Source organism: Somniosus microcephalus, chromosome 10, assembly GCF_052327205.1.
Source record: "Somniosus microcephalus isolate GS21.2 chromosome 10, FLI_Smic_1.0, whole genome shotgun sequence".
Classification (NCBI taxonomy): Eukaryota; Metazoa; Chordata; class Chondrichthyes; order Squaliformes; family Somniosidae; genus Somniosus; species Somniosus microcephalus.
Genome location: NC_140996.1, coordinates 205,232,080 through 205,255,964, shown reverse-complemented (window position 1 = coordinate 205,255,964; position 23,885 = coordinate 205,232,080). Strand labels below are relative to the sequence as shown.

The window sequence follows — 23,885 nt, the reverse complement described above, 5'->3', positions numbered from 1 at the left end:
GTACATAGAATTTACACTGGCCTGAGTTCTCGCTCAGGCCAACATCCCCAGCATCGAAGCTTTGACCACGTTCGATCAGCTCCAATGGACGGGCCACATCGTCCGCATGCCCGATACGAGACTCCCAAAACAAGCGCTCTACTCGGAGATCCGACACAGCAAGAGCGCCCCAGGTGGGCAGAGGAAACGCTTCAAGGACACCCTCAAAGCCTCCTTGAAAAAGTGCAACATCCCCACCGACACCTGGGAATCCCTGGCCCAAGACTGCACAAAGTGGAGGACAAGCATCCAGGAAGGCGCCAAACACCTCGAGTTGCTTTGCCAGGAGCAAGCGGAAACCAAGCGCAAACAGTGGAAGGAGCGCACGTCAACCCAAGCACCCCACCCACCCGCCCCTTCAACCACCGTCTGCCCCACCTGTGACAAAGGCTGTAGGTCCTGCATTGGACTTATCAGTCACCTGAGAACTAATTTTTAGTGTGGAAGCAAGTCATCCTCGGTTCCAAGGGACTGCCTAAGAAGAAGAATTTACAGCAAAGAATCAGGCCATTCGGCCCAACTGGACCATGCTGGTGTTTAAGCTCCACACGAGCCTCCTCCCACCCTACTTCCTCTAACCCCGTCAGCATCACCTTCGATTCCTTTCTCCATCATGCCTTTATTTGGCTTTCCCTTAAATACATCTATGCTATTCGCCTCAGCTACTCCTTGTAAGTGTTGAAATTGTCCTTGGGAGGTCAGAAGGAGCAGGAGTGTTCCTCCAGGTTATGCAAAAATGTGGTCTGCTGCCACCCCAGGTTCCCCTCCTGCCGTGATCGCAATCCCCCCCACCACCTCTACAAACATACATATTGCTCCGGCTGGCTTGGCCTCCAGGTCATCTGAAATTGGGCCGGAACGGAGCCAGTGAGCTGCATTGGGATGGCCGTTTGATGGCACATACGGAGTTAGGTCGCAGTCCAGCCATAGAAACATAGAAGATAGGAGCAGGAGTAGGCCATTCGGTCACTCGAGCCTGCTCCGCCATTTAATGAGATCATGACCGATCATCCAAATTCAGTACCCTATCCCTGCTTTCTCCCCATATCCCTTGATCCCTTCAGCCTTAAGAAATATATCTAACTCCTTCTTGAATATATTTAATTAATTGGCCTCAACTGCCCTGTGTGGTAGAGAATTCCACAGGTTCACCATTCTCTGGGTGAAGAAATTCCTCCTCACCTCAGTCCTAAATGGCTTACCCCTTATCCTTAGACTGTGACCCCTGGTTCTGGACTCCCCCACCATCGGGAACATCCTTCCTGCATCTAGTCTGTCTAGTCTTGTTAGAATTTTATGAGTTTCAATGAGATCCCCTCTCATTCTTCTAAACTCTAGCGAATATAAGCCCAATCGACCCAATCTCTCCTCATACTTTATTCCTGCCATCTCAGGTATCAGTCTGGTGAATCTTCGCTGCACTCTCTCCATGGCAAGAACATCCTTCCTCAGATAAGGCGACCAAAACTGCACACAATACTCAAGGTGTGGTCGCACCAAGGCCCTGTACAACTGCAGCAAGACATCCTTGCTCCTGTACTGAAATCCTCTTGCTATGAAGGCCAACATACCACTTGCCTTCTTAACCGCCTGCTGCACCTGCATGCTTATCTTCAGCGATTGGTGCACAAGGACACCCAGGTCTCGTTGCACTTCCCCTTTTCCCAATCTATTGCTATTCAGATAATAATCTGCCTTCCTGTTTTTGCCACCGAAGTGGATAATCTCACATTTATCCACATTATACTGCATTTGCCATGCATCTGCCCAATCACCCAACCTGTCCAAATCATACTGGAGTTTCTCTGCATCCTCCTCACAGCACACACGCCCACCCAGCTTTGTGTCGTCTGCAAACTTGGAGATATTACATCTAGTTCCCTCGTCTAGATCATTTATATATATTGTGAATAGCTGGGGTCCTAGGACCGATCCCTGCGGTACCCTACTAGTCACTGCCTGCCACTCGGAAAAAGACCCGTTTATTCCAACTCTTTGCTTCCTGTCTGCCAACCAGTTCTCTATCCAAGACAGTACCTTACCCCCAATCCCGTGTGCTTTAACTTTGCACGTTAGTCTCTTATGCGGGACCTTATCGAAAGCCTTCTGAAAGTCCAAATACACCACATCCACTGGTTCTCCCTTATCTATTCTACCAGTTACATCCTCAAAAAATTCCAGTAGATTAGTCAAGCATGATTTACCTTTTGTAAATCCATGTTGACTTTGTCCGATCCTGTCACTGTTTTCCAAGTGCTCTGCTATTATATCTTTTATAATGGACTCTAGCATTTTCCCCACTACCGATGTCAGACTTACCAGTCTATAATTCCCCGTTTTCTCTCTACCACCTTTTTTAAATAGTGGGGTTACATTAGCTATCCTCCAATCCATGCTAATTAATCCTTTCTCATTACATAATATCCAGTCTAAGATGACCTGATCTCTAGTTGGTTCCTCGACATATTGGTCCAGCAAACCATCCCGTATACACTCCAGGAATTCCTCCTCCGCAGTATTATTACTAATTTGGTTAGCCCAATCTATATGTAGATTAAAGTCACCCATGATAACTGCTGTGCCCTTATTGCACGCGTCTCTAATTTCCCATTTAATGCCATCCCCAACCTCGGCATTACTGTTTGGGGGTCTGGATACAACTCCCACTAACATTTTCTGCCCCATGGTATTTCTCAGCTCTGCCCATACAGATTCCACATCATCAGATCTAATATCCTTCCTTACTATTGTGTTAATTTCCTCTTTAACCAGTAATGCTACCCCACCTTTTCCTTTTTTCCTGAATATTGAATACCCCTGGATGTTGAATTCCCAGACTTGGTCATCCTGGAGCCATGTCTCCGTAATCCCAATTATATCATATCCGTTTGCATCTATTTGCGCAGCTAATTCATCCACCTTATTACGAATGCTCCTCGCATTAAGACACAAAGCCTTCAGGCTTGATTTTTTAACACGCTTAGTCTTTTTAGAATTATTATTTACTGTGGCCCTGTTTGATTGACACCCTTGATTTCTCTGCCTTCCACTTTTGCTTTTCTCCTTCCTGTCTTTTGTTTCTATCCTTGTTTCCCTTTCCTCTGTCTCCCTGCACAGCTTCCCAACCCCCTGCCATTTAAGTTTAAACCCTTCCCAACAGCACTAGCAAACACTCTCCCTAGGACATCGGTTCCGGTCCCGCCCAGGTGCAAACCGTCCAGTTTGTACTGGTCCCACGTCCCCCAGAACCGATTCCAATGTCCCAGGAATTTGAATCCCTCCCCCTTGCACCATTCCTCTAGCCACGTATTCATCTGAAATATCCTTCTATTTCTACTCTTGACTAGCACGTGGCACTGGTAGCAATCCTGAGATTACTACCTTTGAGGTCCTATTTTTTAATTTACCTCCTAACTCCCTATATTCAGCTTTTAGGACCGCGTCCCGGTTTTTACCTATATCGTTGGTACCTATATGCACCATGACAACTGGCTGTTCACCCTCCCCCTCCAGAATGCCCTGCAGCCGCTCCGAGACATCCTTGACCCTTGCACCAGGGAGGCAACATACCATCCTGGAGTCTCGTTTGCGGCCGCAGAAACGCCTATCTATTCCCCTTACAATAGAATCCCCTATCACTATAGCTCTCCTGCTTTTTTCCTCCCGTCCTGTGCAGCAGAACCACCCATGGTGGCAGGAAGTTGGCTGCTGCTGCCTTCCCCCGATAAGCCATCCCTCTCAACAATATCCATGATCTCACTGAATGGCGGAACAGGCTCGAGGGGCTGAATGGCCTACTCCTGTTCCTATGTTAATGAGGCCTGGTCCTCGAAATGCAGCGTGGTTCCCTTTGGCACAACAGGCCGGGCAGCTGGCACACTCCACTGGTCGACCACTCGCTAGTTAAAATCTACCCCTTATATTTGCTAGAGTTTAGAAGAATGAGAGGGGATCTCATTGAAACTTATAAAATTCTCACAGGACTAGACAGACTAGATGCAGGAAGGATGTTCCCGATGGCGGGGGAGCCCAGAACCAGGGGTCACAGTCTAAGGATAAGGGGTAAGCCATTTAGGACAGAGATGAGGAGGAATTTCTTCACCCAGGGAGTGGTGAACCTGTGGAATTCTCTACCACAGAAGGCAGTTGAGGCCAACTTAAGAAATATATCCAACTCCTTCTTGAATATATTTAATAAGGCTAAAGGGATCAAGGGATTTGGGGAGAAAGCAGGGACAGGGTACTGAATTTGGATGATCAGCCATGATCTCATTAAATGGCGGAACAGACTCGAGGGGCCAAATGGCCTACTCCTGCTCCTATCTTCTATGTTTCGTACCTATAATATTGCAATACAGTAATGAGCCTGTAATGTTGTTGATTGGCTCATAGTATCACAAGCTGGCATGGAGAAATCAGATCTTACAGCCCGTCCCGGTGTAAAACTGGCATTGTGGATCGGCCACCTGCTATCGCAACCGCCCAATTTCCCTTTCCATTAAATCAGTGACCTCCGCACAGTCACTGCGGACACCCTCCATCGTGTTGCTATAACGGGCAGTTGACCCCCGCCAGTTTTTTACGCCCTGGCGGAGAGATGACAATCTATCCCCATAGATCATTCAGTCTCCCCACAAAAACATACAGCACAGCCACCTGGGATTTTGCACCTGTTCACTGAAAGAAATAGTTGGTAGTTCGGTGAAGAAGAATTAAAATCAGGACTGCATTGTAGCTTCCAGCTGAATGCCCAACTTTATATCTTGAAATGCTTGGTTAAGGAAGACAAATGGAAAACATCAAAGGGCAGCAATCCGGCCACAATATATATAGCAATTCAAGACAAAAAACATAGCAGTGAGATGGAGAGAGGAAGTGCGATAGGTTTGGTGACAGGGGGAATAAACTGGGAGGCAGAAGGGAATAAACTGGGAGGGAGAGGGAATAAACTGGGAGGCAGAAGGAATAAACTGGGAGGGAGAGGGAATAAACTTCAACAATGTCCACCAGCAGCAGTGAGGAGAGATAGGACCCAAACCGAGTAAATCTCAGAGCAACTTCCCAGGAGATCAAAAATATATATTAATTCCACTCTCATTAATCAAAATGTCACAAAATTGAATGTAATGTTTGTAAAAAGCAGCGATGCTCAGATGAAGGATTCAATAACCTGTTTGGGAAGGGGAGAGGTCTCTGTCGAGCTCTGTCCCATGGAGCTGAATAAGTTGTCTGTTGGAATGTAGCCAAGTGGGACATCCTTACACAAGATCAATGATTACGCAATGTTAAAAAAGGTGACAGATCTGCACGCCATTGTTCTTTGTTCTCTGTTTTCTGCTAGCACTAACCTACTGTAAGAAATACAACTTATGTTTAAATATTTATTCCCTCCTCAAGTTTAAATAGGTTTAAAAAGCTCTACAACCTCTCCTCAGTACAAAATGACAAAGAGTTGAAAAATGTTTCATAAAATAGAAAAACAAACTAACAGCAGCAGTACACTTGGAAAGTTCTAAGCTTGAGTGAATCTTTCCCCTACCATTCGCACTTTAAAAAGCATGTCCTTTCCCCCCCCCTCTAAACCTCCCCAGGTCACCTGCTTTTCGCTGACTGACTGAGAGTGTAGGCAACATGCTCCCAAGGTCCTTTACCAATGATTGCTCTTGAAACAGTCAACTGAAGGTGTGCGAGAGTGGCGCAGGGTGACTGAAGATTTTCCCTCTCCCCGCAGGGAGATTCCTGACCTCTCTTTGTTGCTTAACCTCAGGGGCATAGCCACAACTGTGACTGACTGGATAAGAATCAGTTGCTATGGCAATGTGTTGTTCTGGCTTTTTTTTTGATACAACGGACTGGAGCACCAATGCAGTAATCTGGGCAAAGGTCCTAAAGCAGTTTTGCGTGGAATGTAGCATCGGATTTCAGTGTGCCCTAGTGGTGGAAACATTGGCCTAGGTTTCCTGATCATAATGCCGATGATAACTGGTCTTTCTAGTTATGGAGTTCTTCACTTGGTGCACTCATAGCTTGACTAGCAGCTTCCAGGAGAGGCATGCCGCAGAGGTGAGGCACTTTCCCTCAGGGAAAGATGGAAAATTAGACAATTAATCAATCTAAGTTACACGTTAACACCCTCTAATATTCTGTTCAGAGCAGCACAGATGGAGGTCCAGAAGAGAGCTATTCACCCACCCTCTCTTGGGACAACTCATGATACAGGACACTGCCGAAAGAGGAACGTCACAAAACAGGAAATGGGCAGGGGGAATAAACTTTAAAAAAAACAAGAATTAGTTTTGTCGGTCTATATTTCATAATCTGTAACAAGACTTCAGGGCATGGTCTTCTCTGCTACCAAACTAGCAACTGTGAGTAAATAAGTGAGAAAGGCCCCGATAGAAAGCAATGCTGCGCTTTTCTCCTGTTTTTACAGCTAACTGAGTTTTGCTCCCGTGCTAAAATAAGTTTACAAAAATTAGCACAAAGAATTGCTTGTGTTAGGCCTTGCTAAAGGTGAATCTAGAGACACTTCTGCAGATTTTCACTGGATAGGATAAAAACCAAATGTGGTGTATGTGCCTTTAAGAGCCCCAGGTGTGCGTAATGCCGGTAATTGCCACTTGGGCTATATAAGCCTGTGTATTGTGTATATCCTTTAGAAACCCCCCCCCCCCCCAGACTTTGCTTAGTAAATACCTATGAACCAACTCCTGTCTTCAGTGTCTTTATCAACACACGGACACTACAGTGGCGACGAAGTGGAAACGGACTTACCGGCAATTCGGCAGCACCTCAAGGACATCGATTCCTCCAGCGTCCAGAAGACTCAAGGAAGTGAGAGAAGCTGTGGTTTCACCAGCTGGCCAAGCTGGTGGCAGGTACTGCGCTAATCCTTCCTGGGCGTCAGGCTGGGGCTCCAGCGGCGGGCTCTACAGCTGAGACAGGCAGCGAAATCGGAGGCAAGCAATAACGGACTGGGAGGGAGCACTCGGGAGACGGCCGGCGCGGCAAGCAGGTCAGCGTTCAGACCTCCGGCGGAACGAGTCTCCAACAGTAAATTAAAAAACATAAAGAGAACGGAAACCGCAGTAAACAGCGTTGTTATCGGCAGCAGCGGTGGGAAAGCGCGGGAAGCGCCATATCTTGCTACAGAAAAGAAAAAAAAAGCGCGGGAAGCGCCATATCTTTTCTGAAATGCCTAAGTCTGGCAATATTGATGCTTTTGATAACGAGATAGAGGATTGGACCACATATGTGGAAAGAGTGGAGGTATATTGCACCGCAAATGGAATAGAAGATGAAAAAAAAGCTTCAGTGCTTCTGGATCTAATGGGCGCAGAAACATACAAGCTGTTACGAAACTTAATCACTCCAGCCGAACCGATGGACAAGAATTTTGAGGAGATTGTTGATACCCTACACTGCCAATTCGAGGCAGGACTGGCAGATTCTCTGCGAGACAAATTCATCTGCGATCCCCTAAGTGTAGAAACACAAAAAAAGGTATCTTCTGAAAAAGATTTAACACTGGACAAGGCTTTCAGTGCAATAGGAGCTGCAAAGATACAGCAAAGGCCACAGGACTTCGGCACCCATGAAATGACACGGGGTTTCGAGAGATGTTATCGCTGCGGCAGATCCACCCATGACCAGAGGGACTGCTGGTTCAAGGAAAAAGCATGCAGGCGATGCGGAAAGATGGGACACATTCCACGTGTGTGCCGATCTGAAAATAAAAAATCCACTAACGGGAAAAGAATCAATAAGGAAAAGCACAGAAAGGTACAAATGATGACAGACAGTAGCTCCGAAGACCAGAAGAGCAGTAGCGACTCCGGGAACAAGAGACTAAGCTCTCTCAAATTACATAATGTAGTTGCCAAAGAAGATTACCAGACCATTTGGGTTACCCTCACAATAGCAGGGTCCCCAGTTAAAATGGAGCTAGATACAGGATCAGCTCTGACCGTCATAAATCGACGGGATTACGAGCGGCTATTTCCGCATATACCTTTAAAAGATACATCCATTATCTTGAAAACATATACGGGGCAGAAAGTATACCCCAAAGGAAAAATAAGGGTGCCTGTTGTATACAACGGCAAGGAAATACAGAAGTTGTATTTATACGTTCTACAAGATGAATGGATCAGAAAAATACGTTTAGACTGGCACTCCATTCAGGCACTGACGGTGACCAGTAAGGAAAAAAATGATGATGACGTCATACCTGAACGATTGAAAGACATCTTGGCCAACGCCAAGGAAGTATTTCAAGAGAAACTAGGAACCTTGAAAGGCATCACCGCCTCAATAAAAGTGGAAGATGCAGCAATTCCCAAGTTTTTTAAGGCAAGACCGGTGCCATACGCAATTCGTCCAGCAGCCAAGGCAGAGCTGGAGAATTTGGAAAAGGCAGGCGTATTATCTAAAATAGATTAGAGCGAGTGGGCAACACCCATCGTCCCAGTCATGAAGAAAGCATTGAAGGGTGATGGATCTGAAGAACAGAGAAAAATTCGCATCTGTGGAGACTTCAAGGTGACTGTAAACCCAGTCCTTCACGGTACAGTATCCTCTTCCGAGGATAGAAGATATTTTCGCCTCACTATCCGGAGGGAAACGTTTCACCAAAATTGACTTGGCACAGGCATATCTACAGATGGAGGTTGAAGAGGCCTCTAAAAAATCTCACGATAAATACACACAAAAGGTCTGTACCAGTACAATCGACTGGTTTTCGGAGTAGCATCTGCTCCAGCTATCTGGCAAAGAGCTATGGAGCAAGTCCTCCAAGGGATTCCGGGGACTCAATGCTACCTAGACGACATCCTTGTAACAGGAGAAAACGACAACGAGCACCTTGCCAATTTAGAGCAGGTGCTCACTAGGCTGAGAGAACGGGGCCTACGAGCAAATCGCCCCAAGTGCGAATTTTTCCGAAATCAAATATCATATTGTGGCCACATAATAAATAAGGAAGGGTTGCATAAGTCACCTGAAAAAATTGAGGCGGTCATAAAAGCCCCAGCACCTGAAAATGTTTCACAATTAAGGTCGTTCCTGGGATTAATAAATTACTATCATAAAGTTTTACCGAACTTATCAACTCTTCTACACCCTCTTAATGAACTGCTACAAACAGGAGTAATTTGGAAATGGAACGAAGACTGCAAAAATGCCTTCCATAAATGCAAAGACTTAATCACATCCAAAGAAGTTTTGGCTCATTACAACCCATCACTGCCAATCAGACTGGCGTGCGATGCATCCCCTTACGGCATAGGAGCAGTATTATCGCATAAATTCCCTGATGGCTCGGAACGGCCGATAGCTTTTGCGTCACGCTCATTGAACTCAGCTGAGCGTAACTATGCCCAAATCGACAGGGAAGCACTCAGCCTGGTATGGGGAGTAAAGAAATTCAACCATTACCTACACGGACAAAAATTTACCTTGTTGACTGACCATCAACCCCTCATCTCCATATTCAACCCTAAAAAGGGTGTTCCCATTATGACAGCAAAGGCTACAGCGGTGGTCCCTTTTTCTAGGGGCACACCAATACAACATAGAATACAAAGGTTCAAAACAGCATGGGAATGCTGACGGTTTATCGCGCCTACCGTTGCCAACGGTAGAAGAGGCACCTACAGTAGACCCAATGGAGATATTCCACTCTACCATAGTGGAATGTCTACCAGTAACAAATTCTGCCATTGAAAGGGAAACGAGAAATGACCCGACTCTTTCACGGGTCTACGATTTAACAGTGAAGGGATGGCCAGCACATGGCGAACCACTGTTGCCAGCATTCTCGCAAAGAAGAGAACAGCTGTCAGTGTGCCGAGGAACCTTGATGTGTGGATCCAGAGTGGTGATTCCACCCAAACTCCAGGATAAAGTGCTAAAGGAGCTTCACGAGGGGCATCTGGGTGGAGTGAAAATGAAGAACCTAGCCAGGGCGTTTGTATGGTGGCCAGGTATCGATGGAGACATCAAAGAAATGACCAAGAGCTGCCTAGGATGCCAGAAGGTCCAAAACGCTCCACCACAAGCCCCTCTACATCCATGGGAGTGGCCCTCATCTCCCTGGCAAAGGGTACACATCGACTTTGCTGGTCCATTTATGGACTCAATGTTCTTAATCGCGGTTGATGCACACTCCAAGTGGCCGGAGGTAATAAAGATGTCCTCCACCACCACGGAAAAAACCATCACAGTATTAAGGACCATATTTGCCAGGAATGGGCTGCCGGAACAGATCTGTTCTGATAATGGACCGCAATTTGTGTCCGAAGAATTCAGGAAGTTCTTAAAAAACAATGGGGTTAAGCACTACACGTCCGCCCCATACCATCCCGCCACCAATGGATTGGCTGAAAGGTTTGTCCAGACCTTCAAGAAGGCCATAAAGGCCATGGGTAATGAAGACATAAAACTTCAGCACAAGGTGGATAACTTCTTGTTCGCATACAGGAATGCAACACATATGGTTACCAACCAAACTCCCGCCATGATGTTCTTCAATAGAAACCTAAGATGCCGGCTGGATTTGGTCAAGCCCAACATCAGAAGGGACGTGGAGCACCGGCAGTTTCAAGGCATGAATGAAAGGCCAACTAGAACCTTCCAGATTGGTCAACAAGTTTTGGCCCGGGACTACCGTACCGAGAAATGGCAGCCTGGAACTATCTGCACACGACTAGGACCACTGATGTATACCGTGGACATCGGAGAAAGCATAATAAGGCGCCATGCTGACCAAATCATCAAGTCATCCGAAAAGGGACAACCTACACCACAACTCTATACGTCTAACGATGAAGTAGAGATACCCATATCTACCTCCGATCCGGTGATACTGGAACCCGATGAACCTGACACTGGCATTCAAGCCGAATCAGCCTTGCCAGAAGAACCTACTACACCACCAGAAACTACTACACCCCCGAGGCGTTATCCGGACTGAGTCAGGAAGCCTCCTGAGAGACTAACTTATAATTAATTAATTACAGTAATGTATATTATTTTGCATATAACATGTAATTAATAATTACTTAAAATATGTACTGGTTAGCTAAAAGGGGAGGAATTGTGGTGTATGTGCCTTTAAGAGCCCCAGGTGTGCGTAATGCCGGTAATTGCCACTTGGGCTATATAAGCCTGTGTATTGTATATATCCTTTAGAAACCCCCCCCCCCAGACTTTGCTTAGTAAATACCTATGAACCAACTCCTGTCTTCAGTGTCTTTATCAACACACGGACACTACACTAAAGTTGAGTTCACTACTCACATGCAGATGTGGGAGTTAGTTGTAGAATCATAGAATCGTGCCTGTGTCGGTTCTGTGAAAGAACTGTCCATTTAGTCCCACTTCCTCGCTTTTTTTCCCCCATAGCCTTGCTAATTATTCCTTTTCAGGTACTTATCCAAGTCCCTTTTGAAAGTTACTATTGAATCTGCTTCCACCAGCCTTTCAGGCCATTGCAGATCATAACAACTCGCTGCGTAAAAAATATTCTCCTTAATCTCCCATGGTTCTTTTGACAATTATCTTAAATCTATGTCCTCTAGTTATCAAACCTCCTGCCAGTGGAAACAGTTTCTCCTCATTTATTCTAAAAAAAACTCAATTTTTCAAATCTCCCCTTAACCTTCTCTGCTCTAAGGAGCTCAATCCCAGCTTCGCCAGTCTCGCCACATAACTGAAGTCCTTCATCCCTGGTATCATCATTCTGATAAATCTCCTCTGCACCCTCTCCAAGGCCTTGACACCCTTGTACAAAGGAAGGGCAAGATTTTTTATTTTCACCCACAGGACTGACAGAAGTGAATAGTACAAGAGAATTTAATTCCCATGGCATGAGACCAGCTGCCATTGCCAGTTATCTCAAAGCAACAGGACCTTGAGGTGGGGCAGCCCAAAAGCGCCGAGTAGTCGCACCATTTGCAGAACAAATTACCCCAGGCAGAGGATCTACCACAACAGATGCAGATACCTGGAGGAGCAGTGCATGAGTAAACTCAGTTCCAGTACGGAGGCTTTGACTTAGGCATACCATCTGGTCCATGATGACCTGCAGGGTCAGTCAACTATCCACACTGCACTACCAGTGGCAGCGTAAGTCGGTATTATCCTCAATTGTTATGTGACAGAGTTTTTCCAGGTACCCAGAGGTGACATTACCCGAGCCAATTGCTATGCTGCCCACTTCTGCCTTAAGCAGATAACTGAAGCCCTGTTTTCCTACAGACACACACATGTACATGTACATTCAATTTAGCAGGGGCCAACTGCAGCATAAGAGCTCATTTTAAGCTGACTGCCTGCTACGTAAAACACAAGGTATGATTGACTCTCTGCATGTAACCACTTCTACACCTAGCAACAGTCCTGTCCATCAGCCAACTTTCTATCCATGCTGCTGCATTTCCTCTTATCCCATATGCCTAAATTATTGTGACAAGTTTCTTGCGAGCCCCTTATTGAATGCATTCTGAAATTCCATGTGTTTTACATCTACTGTGTTCCTTTTATCTATGTAAGCAGCCAGTTCTTCATAAAAATATTACATGACTCACCTTTAACAAATCCGTTCTGGCTGTCCTCGATTATTCTCTCCAACCCGGCCAATTACCACCCCATCAGTCTACTCTCAATCATCAGCAAAGTGATGGAAGGTGTCATCGACAGTGCTATCAAGTGACACTTACTCACCAATAACCTGCTCACTGATGCCCAGTTTGGGTTCCGCCAGTGTAATGTATATACCTTTAAGGGGGGAACTACTTTATACAGCTCATGTATACTGTAGTACCGGCAGTGACCACACCTGTATATAGCACTGAGTAGTAATCTGTAGAGTTCAGTTCCAGAGTGAGCCACGTTGAGTAAACACCTGTTGTAGCGTTCTCCTGCAGTCTGTGTCTTACTACTGACGGACACAACATTGGCGACGAGGCAAATTTGATCCTACCTGCAACTCTGCATCACCTCCCAGGGATTCGTTCCTGGAGACCAGTAGATTGGAGGTCAAGGCCAGAGACACGGGTGTCGACCACGGGCAACCGCCCAGTCATCCAGCAGAGTCTCGAGAATTGCGGGGGAGGCTGTTGGGAGCCAGGTTTGGCTTTCCAGTCGCGGTGGTCCAGCGAAACGGACTGGCAACAGGTAGTGTGCAGACCCTTCCCGGACAGCGGCTGGCAAGAGCCCGACCGAGCGGCACAGCAAAGGGCTGAGCAGCGTCGATGGGAGAGAGAGAGAGAGAGAGAGAGAGAGAGGGCAGAGTGCACAGGGCGCAGCCGGTGTTCAGGGGCCGAGCAGCGTCGAGGAGAGAGAGACGCGCAGAAACCCGCGAGGCGCCGCCATTGCCACGAGGACCACTGAGAGTGGCGTTGGCAGCAGCGCAGGAGAAGCGCGCGAAACCTACAGGGCGCCGCCATTGCCACGAGGACCGCCGAGAGCAGCGTTGGCAGCAGCGGGGGAGGAAGGAAAGCGCGGGAGATGCCATTTTAAGCCATTTTAAACCACACCCAAAATGCCGAAGAGTGGCAGTATCACCGCATTTGAAATGAAGTCGAAGATTGGACTACATATGTCGAATGAATAGAGGTATACTGCAAGGCAACTGAGGTGTCAGATGACAAGAAAGCACCGGTATTGTTAAATTTAATGGGTGCAAAGACGTATGGCTTATTACGAAATCTAGTAACCCCAGCGAAGCCAGTGGAAGAGAGTTTTGGAGACATAGTGACGATACTACAGGAACATTTAAACCCCACACCGCTGCTGATAGCAGAAAGATTCAAGTTTCACAAACGGAACCAGCATAAGGATGAAAGCAATGCTGAATATTTAACAGAACTGCGCAAACTATCGAAACACTGCCAGTTTGGAACGGGACTGGCAGATACCTTAAGGGACAAGTTTGTGTGTGGGCTTCAAAGTGAAGGAACCCAGAAACGGCTTTTATCTGAAAAGGACCTTACGCTGGACAAGGCTTTCAGCATTGCCGTATCATATGAAGCAGCAGCACGGGGCGCTGCAGAGATACAACAGAGACTGCAAGAATATGGCACAAACAAAATGTCATACAGAACAGAGAAGTGCTATCGCTGCGGCAGAACAACACATGACCAGAATGATTGCTGGTTCAAAGACAAAGTGTGCAGACAGTGTGGAAAAGTAGGACACATAGCACGAGTCTGCAGGTCGGGAAAGAAAACCAGCAATAAGAAATCTCCAAAAGAAAAGTACAAGGTGGTACATAAGGTGACGGAGAATAGTTCAGACGAACAAAAGAGTGATACCGACTCCGAAAGCAGGGAGCTGAGTTGTCTGAAACTACATAATGTGATCAAAACGGAGGATCACCGAACCATTTGGGTCACTCTCAAGATAGCAGGATTCCAGGTAAAAATGGAATTGGACACAGGATCAGCCCTAACAGTCATAAACCGACGGGACTACGAGCGGCTATTCTCACACATACCCTTGAGAGACACAAAAATTATTTTGAAGACGTACACGGGGCAAAAAGTCTACCCCAAAGGAAAAATAAGGGTGACCGTTATATATAACGGCAAGGAAACACCAAAACTAGACCTGTATGTATTGCAAGATGGAGGACCACCATTACTGGGACGTGAATGGATCCGGAAAATACAGCTGGATTGGCATTCCATACAAGCACTGACTGTGGCTGCCAAAAAGGATGACGATGTCACACCTGGGCGACTGTCAAAGATCCTAACCGACACGCAAGAAGTGTTCCAGCAAGGACTCGGAACACTAAAAGGCATGACAGCAACAATTAAAATCGAAGAAAACGCAAGCCCCAAATTTTTTTTAAGGCCAGACCTTATGCAATCCACCCAGCTGTCGAAGCAGAGCTGGAGAGTTTGGAACGTTCAAGAGTACTGTCCAAGGTAGATTGGAGCGAGTGGGCTACACCCATCGTCCCTGTGATGAAAAAGTCGTTGAGCAGCACGCCTGGGGAACCAAGGAAGGTTTGCATCTTTGGGGACTTTAAGGTAACAGTGAACCCAGTCCTTCACACCGTGCAATATCCACTTCCGCGGATTGAAGATATTTTCGCCTCGCTATCTGGAGGGAAACGTTCCACTAAGATTGATCTGGCCCAGGCGCATCTGCAAATGGAGGTAGAAGAAGCATCAAAAAAATACCTCACAATCAACACCCATAAAGGTCTCTACCAATACAACCGGCTGGTATTCGGGGTAGCATCAGCTCCGGCTATTTGGCAGAGGGCAATGGAACAAGTCCTGCAAGGGATCCCAGGGACCCAGTGTTATTTGGACGACATCCTGGTCACGGGCAAAAATGACAGTGATCACCTCGCCAACCTGGAGCAGGTGCTCACTAGATTGAAGGAATATGGGCTCCGAGCTAACCGCCCCAAATGCGAGTTTTAAAAAAAACAGATCTCGTATTGTGGCCACGTTATCGAGAAAGAGCGGTTACATAAGTCCCCAGAAAAGATTGAGGCAGTAGTCAAGGCTCCAGCACCGGAAAACGTGTCACAACTGAGGTCGTTCCTCGGGCTGGTAAACTACTACTGTTAAGTCTGTGTGTCCCAGTTATGCTTATTATAAATCACTGGACACAGACCACAAGAATAACTTTAACAGGTCTTTACTATTCGGAGGTCAGGGCTGAACTGCCCAGCAAATCCCTACACAACACTTATATACCGGTGTGGTCACCACCGGTATTACAGTATACAGCAGCCAAGAGAAAGTAGTACATCTCTTAAGGTAGTTCTCTTAAGGTGGAACAGGTTACATACACCACAATCCTCCCTTTTTAGCTTAACAGTTATATCCCCATTTAACATAACATATATATATACAACTTCATGCAAAACAGTTCAAAGATTCAGTCTCTGAGGAGGCCTCCTGATTCGAGTTGGATAACGCCTTTCAGGGGTCTCTGATTCTCGTTGCTGGGGTGACTCATCTAGTTGGTCTCTTATGGATTGGACATCATCATCAGGTACATTCACTTCTGAGGTAGATGCTTCAGGTTCACTAACTTCTTCCACGGTTGTCTCTGCCGTGACCATGGGTTCGACCCTTGTTCTCGATTCTACCAGTTGGTCAGCATGACGCCGTATTACATTTTCACCAATATCTACCGTGTACATCAGGGGTCCTTGTCTGGCCCGAATTGTTCCAGATTGCCATTTCTCGTTTTTATAGTCCCGGGCTAACACTGGTTGTCCTATTTCGAAACTCCGAGTGGTCATGTTATTTATATGCTGGAACTGTTTGTTTTCAACTTCCCTCCGCACATTTGGTTTTAACAAGTCCAACCTGGACCGCAACCTCCTGTTATAGAACATCATGGCAGGACTTTGGTTTGTCACTGCATGAGTGGCGTTTCGATATGCCAGTAGGAATTTGTCCACCTTGTGTTGTAGTGGAATCTGATCTTCGCTCATGGCCTTTATTGCTTTTTTGAACGTTTGTACAAATCTCTCGGCCAACCCGTTTGTAGCCGGATGATATGGGGCAGAGGTATAATGTTTCACCCCATTCTTCTTCATGAATTTCTGGAATTCTTCTGACACGAACTGTGGTCCGTTGTCTGAACATATTTGTTCTGGCAATCCATTTCTTGCAAATATCGTTCTTAGCACCGCGATCGTCTTTTCCAAGGTAGTGGTAGTCATCTTAATCACTTCTGGCCATTTAGAATGTGCGTCCACCGCAATTAAAAACATGGAGTCCATGAATGGACCAGCAAAGTCAATATGTACACGTTGCCATGGGGTTGAAGGCCATTCCCATGGATGCAGCGGTGCAATCGGAGGTGCATTTTGCACTTTTTGGCACCCTGAGCAGCTTTTCGTCAGATCCTCTATCTGTTGGTCGATACCCGGCCACCACACATAAGCCCTAGCAAGGCTTTTCATCTTGACTCCCCCCAGATGACCTTCATGCAGTTCCTTTAGAACTCTCTCTCTTAACTTAGGAGGAATAATCACCCTTGTTCCATACATCAATGTTCCTTGACAGACGGACAGCTGTTCACGTCTTGCTGAGAATGCCGGTAACAGTGGATCACCATGTGCTGGCCATCCCTTCACTGTCACTTCGTAGACCCGGGACAGTGTCGGGTCGTTCCTGGTTTCTCTTTCAATACTTGCATTGGTGACTGGTAAACATTCGATGATGGTCGAGTGAAATAACTCAACAGGGTCAACCGTCGGTGCCTCCTCCTCTGTAGGTAGTGGCAGGCGCGACAGCCCATCAGCATTACTATGCTGCTTTGTACCTTTGAATTCGATCTGATATTGATGTGCCCCTAGGAAAAGGGACCATCTCTGGAGTCTCTGTGCTGTCATCACCGAAACACCCTTCTTAGGGTTAAAAATGGATACCAACGGCTGGTGGTCTGTCAGAAGTGTAAACTTTTGGCCCTGCAGGTAATGATTAAACTTCTTTACTCCCCACACAAGGCTGAGAGCCTCCCTATCTATCTGAGCATAGTTGCGCTCAGCGGAGGTCAATGATCTGGATGTGAACGCGACTGGCCTCTCCAGACCATTTGGCAACTTGTGTGAGAGTACTGCCCCAATACCATATGGAGAAGCATCACAAGCCAAACGAATAGGCAGCGTTGGGTTGAAGTGAGCCAACACTTCCTCTGAGGTGATCAATGCCTTGCTTTTGCGAAAGGCCCTCTTACAGTCCTCGCTCCACTTCCATGGTACTCCCTTCTGCAAAAGAGCGTTCAGCGGGTGCAGCACCGTGGATAAATTTGGCAGAAACTTATGGTAATAGTTAATCAACCCTAGGAATTACCTCAACTGGGATACATTATCCGGAGCGGGAGCCTTCACAACAGCTTCGATCTTGTCAGGAGACTTATGAAGCCCCTCCTGGTCAATGACATGACCACAGTACGAGATCCGCTTCTGAAAGAACTCACATTTCTGGCGATTAACTCGAAGTCCATATTCTTTCAATCTGGTGAGCAGCAGTTCCAAATTTGCAAGGTGTTCCTCGTCATCATCTCCTGTAATCAGAATATCGTCCAGGTAACATTGTGTGCCTGGAATTCCCTGTAATACCTGCTCCATGGCCCTCCGCCAAATTGCTGGAGCCGATGCCACTCCAAAAACCAGTCTATTATACCGGTACCAGCCTCTATGCGTGTTGATCGTGAGATACTGGCGTGACTCTTCCTCAACTTCCATCTGTAAGTACGCCTGCACCAGGTCTATCTTGGTGAAGTGTTTCCCGCCAGACAACGAAGCGAAGATATCCTCAATCCGCAGAAGCGGATACTGCACCGTGTGAAGCACCGGATTAACAGTGCTCTTGAAATCTCCACAGATGTGAACCTTCCCCGGTTCCCCCGGCTTGTTGCTCGATGAACGCTTCATGACGGGGACAATGGGCGTGGCCCACTCACTCCAGTCTACCTTAGACAGTACTCCTGAATGTTCTAGCCCTTCCAGCTCAGCTTCCACAGCAGGTCGTATCGCATAAGGTACCGGTCTGGCTTTGAAAAATTTCGGGTTTGCATGTTCTTCAACCTTGATGTTTGCCATAATTCCTCTCAGTGTTCCCAGTCCCTGTTGGAACACCTCTTTAGCATCGTCCAATATTCTGGACAATCGTTTAGGTTTGACATCTTTTTTACCGGAATCTACCGTTAGTGCTTTTAAGGAATGCCAGTCCATATTTATTTTCCTAATCCACTCCCGTCCCAGTAGTGGTGGACCTCCCTCAGGTAGCACATAAAAGTCCATTCCTCGGCTTTCTTTGCCCTTGTGGACCACCTTTACCTCTATCTTCCCGATGGGGTATACTCTTTGCCCCGTGTATGTTTTCAATACAATCTCCGTATCCCGTAGGGGAATAACCTTTTGTAATCTTGCTTATTCATGACCGTCAATGCCGATCCAGTGTCCAATTCCATCTTCACTTGGACTCCTGCTATCTGAAGTGTGACCCAGATTGTTTGGAGGTCTGCTTCATTACCAACATTGTGTACTCTTAGACTACCCAGTTCATTACTGCTGGAGTCTGAATTTGACTTCTGTTCGTTCGAACTGTTCTCTGTCACCTTGTGTACCTTTCTGTACTTTTCCTGCGGTGACTTTTTGTTGCTGGTCTTCTTTCCTGACCGGCATACTTTAGCTATGTGACCAAGCCTGCCACATTTTCTGCATTCCTGATTTTTGAACCAGCACTGGTTCTGATCGTGCGTTGTCTTTCCACAACGATAACATTTTACTGTACCCAAGACCATTTGATTGGTGCCGAGTTCCGGTGACCGTAGCTGCATTTCCGCAGTGCCTCTCGCTGCGGCTTCGTGCGATGCTGCAATATAGTGACAGCTTTATCAAGCGTAAGATCATTCTCCTCGAGCAGTCGCTTTTGTGTTCCTTCTTTTAACAATCCACACACAAATTTATCTCTCAGCGCATCTGCTAGTCCTGTTCCAAACTGACAGTACTTTGATAGCTTACGCAGTTCAATTAAAAATTCAGCGTTGCTTTCGTCTTTCAGCTGCGTTCTTCTGTAAAATTTAAATCGTTCCGCTATCATCAGCGGCGTGGGGTTTAAATGATTTTTCAGGACAGTAACAATATTCGCGAAAGTCTGATCCGCCGGTTTATCTGGCGACAGAAGGTGCTTCAATAGCCCGTATGTCTTCGCACCCATTGAGCTTAATAAGGTTAGTGCTTTCTCATCATCTGGTACCTTATTTGCTTTACAATAAACTTCCATGCGTTCTACATACGTGGTCCAATCTTCGATATCACTATCAAAAGGTATTAATGTTCCCATGTTTAGGCATCCTTGCAAGTTTTTAAATTTTTCTTTTTCTCAAAATGGCGGCTTCCCGCGCTTGTCTTCTTCCCCCGCCTACTAAAATGGCGGCTTCCCACGCTTGGCGGTCTTTCCCACGCTCGTCTTCTTCCCCCGCCGACTACAATGGCGGATTCCCGCGTTTGCCTTCTTCCCCCGCTGGCTGCAATGGCGATTGCCGTGCTGCTGCCGTTCTCGCCTCCCCAGCGGTTCTCAATTCCCCGACGCTGCTTTACTCCCCCGCGGTTCCCGTGGGCATTCACGCTTCCCCTGCTGTTGCGCCTCTCAGCCCCGCATGCAGCCCGGTCCTTTACACCGGCTGCGTTTGAGTTCTCTGCGGCTCTCGTGCCTTAAGCTGCCCCAGTCACTGCGCCTCTCGGCCTCGATTGCAGCCCGGCCCTTTTCACCAGCCGTGGTCGAGTTCTCCGCCCTTTTTCCTCCGTTTTCCCTCCCCCACTCCAGAGTCAACGCGGCCGACTTTCTGCTCGTGTCGCTGATCGGCTTACCCACCACCGTGGTAGAAGAGATGATCACTGCCTGTCGCTGATGGAGGGCTTCGTGGTCAGAATTTTTCTTTTTTTTTAAACCCGGGTTCTCGATGCCTCCCGTGCGATGGTGCTCAGCAGGATGATGAGGGCGGATGCCTCTTCTCGACGCCCGTTCTGAGGACGAAGCTGTCTTGGATGTAAAACTGCCGCAGGGTAAGATCGGACTCGTCTCCACTGTTAAGTCTGTGTCCCAGTTATGCTTATTATAAATCACTGGACACAGACCACAAGAATAACTTTAACAGGTCTTTACTATTCGGAGGTCAGGGCTGAACTGCCCAGCAGATCCCTACACAACACTTATATACTGGTGTGGTCACCACCGGTATTACAGTATACAGCAGCCAAGAGAAAGTAGTACATCTCTTAAGGTAGTTCTCTTAAGGTGGAACAGGTTACATACACCACATACCATAAGTTCTTGCCAAATTTGTCTACAATACTACACCCACTGAACACCCTACTGCAAACTGGAGTGCCATGGAAATGGAGTGACGAATGTAAACGAGCTTTCCAGAAGAGCAAAACACTAATCATATCAAAAGAGGTATTGGCCCATTTCAACCCAGCACTACCAATTCGGTTGGCGTGTGATGCGTCACCCTACGGCATTGGAGCGGTGCTGTCGCACAAATTCTCGGACGGCTCAGAGAGGCCAATAGCCTTTGCGTCACGATCACTAACCTCAGCCGAGCGAAACTACGCCCAGATTGACAGGGAAGCCCTCAGCCTAGTGTGGGGAGTGAAAAAGTTCAATCACTATCTGCACGGGCAGAAATTCACCTTGCTGACTGACCACCAGCCGCTTGACTCCATTTTTAATCCGAAGAAGGGCGTTCCGGTGATGACTGCGCAACGACTTCAAAGATGGTCACTCCTTCTAGGGGTGCACCACTACGAGATTGAATATAAGGGCACGAAACAGCATGGAAATGCTGATGGGCTATCACGCCTGCCACTGCCTACTGTGGAGGAAGCACCAGCAGTGGATCCTGTCGAAATATTTCATTCGACTATAGTTGAATACCTACCGGTAGCTAACGTTCGTATAGAAAAGGAGACCCGAAATGACCCAACACTGTCTCGGGTATATGATTTGACGGTGAAGGGATGGCCAGCACATGCTGACTCACTGTTGCCAGCATTCTCGACAAGAGGAGAACAGTTGTCAGTGTGCCGGGGGTCCTTGATGTGTGGATCCCGAGTGGTAATTCCACCCAAGTTAAGGGATAGAGTGCTCAATAAGCTTCATGAGGGTCATCTGGGAGGGGTAAAAATGAAAAGCCTTGCCAGGGCTTAGGTGTGGTGGCCGGGAATCGATAAACAAATCGAGGACCTGACCAAGAGCTGCTCAGGATGCCAGAAAGTCCAAAATGCACCACCACATGCCCCTCTACACCCATGGGAGTGGCCCTCATCTCCATGGCAACGGGTGCATATTGATTTTGCTGGTCCATTCATGGACTCAATGTTTTTAATAGCCGTGGATGCACACTCGAAATGGCCTGAGGTCATCAAAATGTCCTCCACCACCACGGAGAAAACTATTGCAGTCCTACGGACCATTTTTGCCAGGAACGGCTTGCCAGAACAGATTTGCTCCGATAACGGACCACAGTTTGTGTCCGAAGAGTTCCGGAGGTTTATGAAGAAGAATGGGGTAAGGCATTACACATCCACCCCGTATCATCCAGCCACAAATGGATTGGCTGAGAGGTTCGTACAAGCCTTTAAGAAGGCAATAAAGGCTATGTACAATGACAACATTCCGCTGCAGCACAAGGTGGACAATTTCCTGTTCGCCTACTGGAATGCGACACATGCAGTCACCAACCAGGCCCCGGCCATGATGTTCTTTAACCGAAGGTTAAGATCTCGCCTGGATTTGCTCAGACCAAACGTACGAAGAGATGTTGAGAGTAAGCAATTCCAGCACATCCATGGGAAGCCAACAAGGGCAACCAGTCTTGGCCCACGACTACCGAACAGAGAAATGGCAGCCAGGAACGATATGCACACGGCAGGGCCCACTAATGTACACAGTGGACATTGGGGAGAACATCGTGAGACGCCATGCTGACCAGATCCTAGAGTCACAGGAACAAGTCAACCCCATGCCTCGCCCATACGTACCTGGTGAGGAACCCGACATACAGGTCGCATCTACCCCAGAAACAGTAGCATTGGAAGCAGATGACCCAACCGACGACAGGGTGCCAGAATCGCCTCCGCACCAAGAGCGAGACACTCGGGAAGGGCGCTATCCAGAAAGGATCAGGAAGCCTCCCCAAAGACTGAATATATAAATGGATTATTTTCAGCTAACGTTGTATGTTAAATGAGTGTTATGGTACTGTTAATCTAAAAGGGGAGGAATTGTAATGTATATACCTTTAAGGGGGGGAACTACTTTTTACAGCTCATGTATACTGTAGTACCGGCAGTGACCACACCTGTATATAGCACGGAGTAGTAATCTGTACAGTTCAGTTCCAGAGTGAGCCACGTTGAGTAAACACCTGTTGTACCGTTCTCCTGCAGTCTGTGTCTTATTACTGATGGACACAACAGCCAGGACCGCTTGGCTCCAGGCCTCATTACGGCCTTGGCCCAAACATAGACAAAGGAGCTGAATTCCAGAGGTGAGGCGAGAGTGACTGCCCTTGACATCAAGGCAGCATTTGACCGAGTGTGGCAACAAGGAGCCCTAGTAAAACTGAAGTCAATGGGAATCGGGGGGGAAACTCTCCACTGGCTGGAGTCATACCTAGCACAAAGGAAGATGGTTGTGGTGGTTGGAGGTCAATCATCACAGCCCCAGGACATCGCTGCAGGAGTTCCTCAGGGAAGTATCCTAGGCCCAACCATCTTCAGCTGCTTCATCAATGACCTTCGCTTCAACATAAGGTCAGAAATGGGGAGGTTCGCTGATGACTGCACAGTGTTCAGTGCCATTCGCAACTCCTCAAATCATGAAGCAGTCCATGCCCGCATGCAACAAGACCTGGACGACATTCAGGCTTGGGCTGATAAGTGGCAGGTAACATTCATGCCACACAAGTGCCAGGCAATGACTATCTCCAACAAGTGAGAGTCTAACAACTGCCCCATGACATTCAACGGCATTACCATTGCCGAATCCCCCACTATCAACATCCTGGGGGTCACCTTTGACCAGAAAATTAACTGGACCAGCCACATAATACTGTGGCAACAAGAGGTCAGAGGCTAGGTATTCTGTGGCGAGTGTCTCACCTCCTGACTCCCCAAAGCCTTTCCATCATCTACAAGGCACAAGTAAGGTCTGTGATGGAATACTTTCCATTTGCCTGGATGAGTGCAGCTCCAACAACACTCAAGAAGCTCGACACCATCCAGGACAAAGCAGCCCTCTTGATTGGCACCCCATCCACCAGCTTAAACATCCACTCCTTCCACCACCGGC

General features: G+C 47.3%; 1 protein-coding gene across 10 annotated transcripts in view; it reads right to left on the bottom strand.

Annotated features, from left to right (window-relative positions):
* Positions 1 to 23,885, bottom strand: part of LOC147112032 (CRACD-like protein) — a 290,622-nt gene that overhangs the window by 30,603 nt on the left and 236,134 nt on the right. The window lies entirely within an intron of this gene.